Here is a 6,000-nt window from a genome sequence, read left to right on the forward strand (position 1 = left end):
GCTTGGGTGTAAAATAAATTTTGCATTACTTCATGAAATTCTGTGTAATGTGTTTGCAAAAATTGTACATGGAGTGTGTAATATTAAGTGTTTATTTTGACAAAGGTGATGTGCTTTTGCATGCGATTTTACCATCGGATTTTTTGCTGTGCGTAATGAATTGGTTGAAGGAACTTAAAACTTAAAGCCTACGAAATTCGATTTATTACAAAAAATTGAATTTCATTCCTGGAGGTCGTGATAGCTGATAGGACTAATTGCAAACCAAACTGAGTAATAATTTAAGAAAAAATAAACAAAGCAACTATGAAAAAATATTATCATGTTATGTACTCCTTTTTCGAGCAAATTTCCACAAACAGCATTTCCACGTCTAAGAATTAGGAGAAACTAAATCAAAAGTGGTCCGATTTGGGTCAAATTAGGGCTGGAAGTTTCTTGATTATTAGGGTGGTCAAAAAATTGTGTTTTTCGACGAAGTATCGCAAAACCATAACCCCGCAACGGCTCTACAGATTTTGCAAAATTTCAAAATGGAGAGTAGTTGGGCTTTTAGGTTAAAAATACCATGTAGTTTTATTTTTAAATTTAGCTGAATGGACTATGCGTATGTCAAATGGAAACATTATTAGTTGATATGAAGGTTCCGTTTCAAAATGAATTTGAAGAAGAAATATTTAAAACATTGCAAGGATCATTTATTTTTGGTTATTGAGCATTTTCAAAATAACATGTCTATGATTTTTTTTTTACAAATTTTCACCTGCATCCTTTCTGTTTTAAGTACGAGTGTAGTGTGCAGAGTTATAAATCAATGGACCACCCTTTTCCTGCCTTATAAAAACAATCAAAAGTTATGAAATTTTGGTTAAATTGATTATGACGCTCCTGGTAGGTTCACAAATTACGTTTAATGCAACATTAGTTGATTTTTTAGTTGTTTTGATGCTGACTTGTAAAAATAGTGTCTTATTTCAACATATTAAACCTATTTTCTAAAATGTTTGTTTGGTAAGTGACTATTTTCATAAAAGTGGTCTAACTTCATGGAAACTATGTTAGAAAGGTCCCTTTAATCATTTATCATCTCCCTTCAACGTCCATTCTGCCCCCTGCCCCTATCGCTTTGTGAACATGTGTCGGTTCAGGTTTTCAGAACTTTTTTGATCAGCTTGAAACTCAACTTTGTCATCCATCCAAAATATACTAAAAGGGAAAAATTTGAAAAAAAATCCTTGAATAATCATAAGCTTCCTGACTAATCGTTTAATTTCAAATATCAATCCACAAAATGAGACCGTAGCACCAGTAACAAAGTATCACATTCCTCTGTTGTTTAACTTTCCTAAATATACCTATTAGGGTGTTTCATCCAAACAAAAAAGTTCTCAGAATCAGGCAAACCGTGGTTCCCCTAGTAGAGGATACCCATAGGGACTCTCATGCCAAATATCAGTCCATTTGGTTGAGAATTGGCCTGTCCCCAGCGGTTTAAAGTTTACGTGGAAATTACTATGGGATTTTTGTGCTTTTCGTTCAATCGTTCCTACAGGTCTGGGGACAACATGGATTCACTCGGAATAAAGACAGGTGTGTAGGGGATGGTCCAAGGAACAATTTCCAGAAGGAATTAGGTTGTCCATTCTGTCCCCAAGGTGCGCATTGGATCGACGTCCAGTGTCTCCAGAATCAACGATTCACCCTTCAAATCTACGCATTGTCCTTAGTATGCTATGACGGCTAGCTGAAAATTGCGACGCCCCATGTCAGACGGTGAACACGTGGAGAAGCATCGATTGCATTTACAGAGCATTAACTCAAGTTTTGGCTCAGAAACATACTTTAAAGTAATAAAATTATAATTTTTGATGCTCCTGCAATAATTTGAACTTTTCCAAAAAACGTAACATGATGATTTTTAGATAATAATGCAATCGATGCTTCTACACGTGTTCACCGTCTGACATGGGGCGTCGCAATTTTCAGCTAGCCGTCATAGCATACTAAGGACAATGCGTAGATTTGAAGGGTGAATCGTTGATTCTGGAGACACTGGACGTCGATCCAATGCGCACCTTGGGGACAGAATGGACAACCCTAATTCCTTCTGGAATTTGTTCCTTGGACCATCCCCTACACACCTGTCTTTATTCCGAGTGAATCCATGTTGTCCCCAGACCTGTAGGAACGATTGAACGAAAAGCACAAAAATCCCATAGTAATTTCCATGTAAACTTTAAACCGCTGGGGACAGACCAATTCTCAACCAAATGGGCTAATATTTGGCATGAGAGTCCCTATGGGTATCCTCTACTAGGGGAACATCGGTTTGCCTGATTCTGAGAACTTTTTTGTTTGGATGAAACACCCTAATACCTATCTTCTCAAAAGTTTCGCCCTCCTCTGGACTAAGTCTCGCGGGAAAAGCAGCAGCAGCCGTCGCCAGACTGACTTTTCCTTCGAAGGAAACGACGTCGACGACGAAAACAATATGTTATAAATTATGGTTTGTCATGCAACGACGACGTGTCTCCTAACCCCCTTCCCGCTCACACACCGGTAATCACCCACCCTATCCAGGGGTTGGGTGGATGAATTTATTTTTAGACTTCAACTCAAGTGGGGGTGGAGGTCCGGTTTAGACGATCCTTATATTTATTAGTGAAAGGGGTGGCAGATCGTCGTATTGGTGAGAGGACTTACTTGCTTCAAGTGCACACCGCTCTGGAAGATTGAATCGTTTTGCTGGCCGCTCCTTGGGGTCTCCGGATATTCCGGTTGTCCACTGCACAGCACACCCTAGCCCTGTAGGTAGAGTCCCATCGCCACTTTGGCCACTGCTGGTGGTTGTATTGGTTGCACCACTGGAATCGACATAGCTCACACACTGCACTTTTTTCGGCGAGAGAGAGAGAGAGAGAGAATATTCAATTTCGAGATATTCACTTCCAACAGTCGTCGTCGTCGTATTCGTCGTAATTGAATTTTTATCCTGCCGGAAGTTAGGGAAATGTATGTGTGTGACAGTCCCGTCACCACTTACACGAGTTGGAGCGAAATAGCTGCACCACTACGGAAGGAAAGAAAAGAACACTTGTTAGCGCACCACTTTGCTTATCTTCTTCCGGCGCTACATATGTGTGGGAGTGTCAACACTTGACAGCTCCAAAGACCACTTCCGGTTAACGGACGAGTTCTCGAAGCCAATTTAAACTTCTTCACTAAACTGTTTTAACAAAATTATCACTCAACTATCAACCCATTAGATTCTTCACCGTCAAAGACCCAGAATTGGTCGGGAGCCGTCGAAAGGACCTGACCTCACACTAGGGGTGCTGGAATCGGTTTGAGTGGGCAAAACTCGTTTCCGTACTGAACGAGGTGAACTCTGCTGGCGATGATGACGATGGTCGTCCTTAGCAAGTGGATTGGAAGGTTAGAGTTTTCAGAGAGAGAGAGAGAGAATGAGCTGGCAAGAGAACGAACCATAGAGAGCAAGAGAGGAAGCACACAAGAGTTGGAAACACATTGATGAACGGAACGGGAATGTCCTTCCGGCGTCCCGGGTGGGATGGTGTGGGAAGTGGAAAACGCACGGTGGGTCTTGAAATATTCTTAATTTCACTTTAAATATCAAAATAAGCAGAAGAAAATCAAAGGGAATTTGAAATAATTGATATATTATTTAAAAATAATTAATTTGAAAATAATTGACTTTTAAACATTTAAATTTTGACTTTAAAAAATATTTGCATCGGCCTAGTAGAACCACGAAAAAAATATTTTTTGTTGTCTTTTTTGATTATTGAGCTTGGAAATCGAACTTAAATATGCTTAAATATTTTTCAATTCTCAAGCTTAAATAACTACTCTGATCTACACCATTTAGAACGAATTAAAATATATTTTAAACAATATATTCATCGTTTATGAAACTGGTATTAGCCTACTTGATACAGCATTCGATGCTGTCGTGCTATATTGGGGGCAGCCAGGGGGGCAGAATGGGCCACCCTTGGATTTGGGCTTTAGAATAGGTTTAGACCAACTATAAGGTAAGGGTCTTATAAAAATCGTCAAATAACATCATCACACCGAAAACGACGTTTGAATTCATTGTATTTTTCGAATTATCAGCAAAAATGTAATTTTTTTGACAAAACCACACAAATTTGTTGATTTTATAATTTTTCTGATGCTTATTTGTAAAAATAGTGTCTTATTTCGACATTTTTACACTATTTTCAAAAATGTTTGTTTTTTTAAGTGACTATTTTTAAAAAATGTCATCAAACTTCATGGAAACTATGTTCGAAAGGTGCCTCAAGTCATTTCTTATCACCCTTAAACATTGAATTAGATGCAATGGCTTGTTTTCTAAGGTGGCCCCCTACCACTACCGTAGGCTTAGAGTCCACGAAATTATCAAAATCAACTTTTGTCTGCAAGGAGGATGGGCTTTGAAAAAAAAATTGGGATTTCAATAATTTTTTTAAACCTAAATATACAAAAGCTGTGAGAAAATGTCAAACCAATCATGGAGCTTTATGACACATCTTCAAGTACTTCAAAAGACCTTTCAAATGCAACCAACAAAAACCACCGTTTTACCCAACTTCCCTTTATCGTAGAGGGCTCATATGTATAGAGCATGAGTTCATCTCATGTATAGACAAACAAACGCTGAAAACAAAAATCAAATTATTCACTCTACAGCATTGCCTTGACGTTCTCCATTGCGAGATTCCTAATAAAACTAGGTGTCCGAAGCAGCGATGGAAGAATCATCATCAAAAGAAAATCATTGGATGTTCATCAAGAGAAAAATACGAAGGGAGCATGGCTCTCCTCTCTCGCTCACGAAATATCGGTAAAAGGAATCTAAAAAAGTCGTATCTTGATTATTCGGCGGAACACTTATTCACTACTACACTTGCAAGTGTAACGTCACATGTCGAAAAATTACCTGTCTTATTTTGTAGATGGGCAATGTGTGTAAATAAAGTGAAACAAATACTTTTAAGAGGTGCTGACAAGGAAATTCACAAAAAATCATCAGCAGATTGATTTTCTTGAAGAATTTCGGGAGCGATTATCATTTGCGTGATTTGCCTCCTCTCTCTTTCGCGGGTGAAGAAAGTTCACTAGCGAAATTTATTTTTTTTGCGATTATTCCATCCCTGGTCCGAAGGCTTGATTGTTGAGGCAATTGCAAACCTCTTTTTTACACTTAAGCTTCTCTCATCCACCCCGGGATCCGAACTGACGACCTTTGGATTGTTAGTCAAACTGCCTACCAGCGACTCTACCGAGACAGTACCCAAGACGACTCCTACACCTAGAGCTAACCTCTAGGTTAGACCGGGGCCAACATTTACTTCCCCGTCCGACGGAAGGCGTGGTCAGACAAATCTCGTCTCGAAAAATGCCACTGGAACCTTCTGGGATCGAACCCATGCCGACTGGGTGAGAGGCCTTAAAAAACTAAAATAGCTAAATAAACAACACCACCGTGCATTCCGATTCTTGCTCTCTCTAAGCCGCCGCGTTTGTTGACACCGGAGATCCCCTCGGCTTGTTAGAGTTCGAATTCGTGTTATATTTTCTTTACACAGCACAGCACACAGAAACACACAGAAATATGAGAATATTGAATTCAACATGCATCGTCTTCGTCCACCGAAGGAAACTCCCTCCACTCGATGGTTCTTTTTTTTCTGCGTGGGCGTTTTGACCAAACGACTTCCTCCCCACTCCGATATAAGTTTGCACTAATAGTTTCTTCCAGGTTTCAACGGACACGTTCAGATTGCACCCAAGGGGACGCTAAATATTCCTTGCTGTCCACTCAGCTCACGCAACTTACACTAATTTGGTCTGAAGGGTTTCCACTTCAGAAGGACACTTCCCAAGGTGGCACGCTCGACGGAGGGTCTACGGGTTCGTGCCACCCCTTAAACTGGAGATGTTGACCACTCTCGAAGAAAACCTGTGAACAAC

General features: G+C 39.8%; 1 protein-coding gene across 16 annotated transcripts in view; it reads right to left on the reverse strand.

Annotated features, from left to right (window-relative positions):
• Window positions 1–6,000, reverse strand: part of LOC6044903 (melatonin receptor type 1B-A) — a 70,309-nt gene extending 64,309 nt beyond the window's left edge. For 2 of the 16 annotated variants that reach the window (XM_038264349.1, XM_038264350.1), the window contains exons 1-2: window positions 5,867–6,000; window positions 2,704–3,070 (exon numbers count right to left, since the gene is read on the reverse strand). The gene's annotated coding sequence lies outside the window, so the exon portion shown is untranslated. Of the gene's footprint in view, window positions 1–2,703; window positions 3,415–5,511; window positions 5,839–5,866 lie in introns of those variants that run through there. The other 14 variants (XM_038264359.1, XM_038264357.1, XM_038264363.1 and 11 more) reach the window with 14 other exon arrangements.

Source organism: Culex quinquefasciatus, chromosome 3 (assembly GCF_015732765.1).
Source record: "Culex quinquefasciatus strain JHB chromosome 3, VPISU_Cqui_1.0_pri_paternal, whole genome shotgun sequence".
In the NCBI taxonomy this organism is placed as follows: domain Eukaryota; kingdom Metazoa; phylum Arthropoda; class Insecta; order Diptera; family Culicidae; genus Culex; species Culex quinquefasciatus.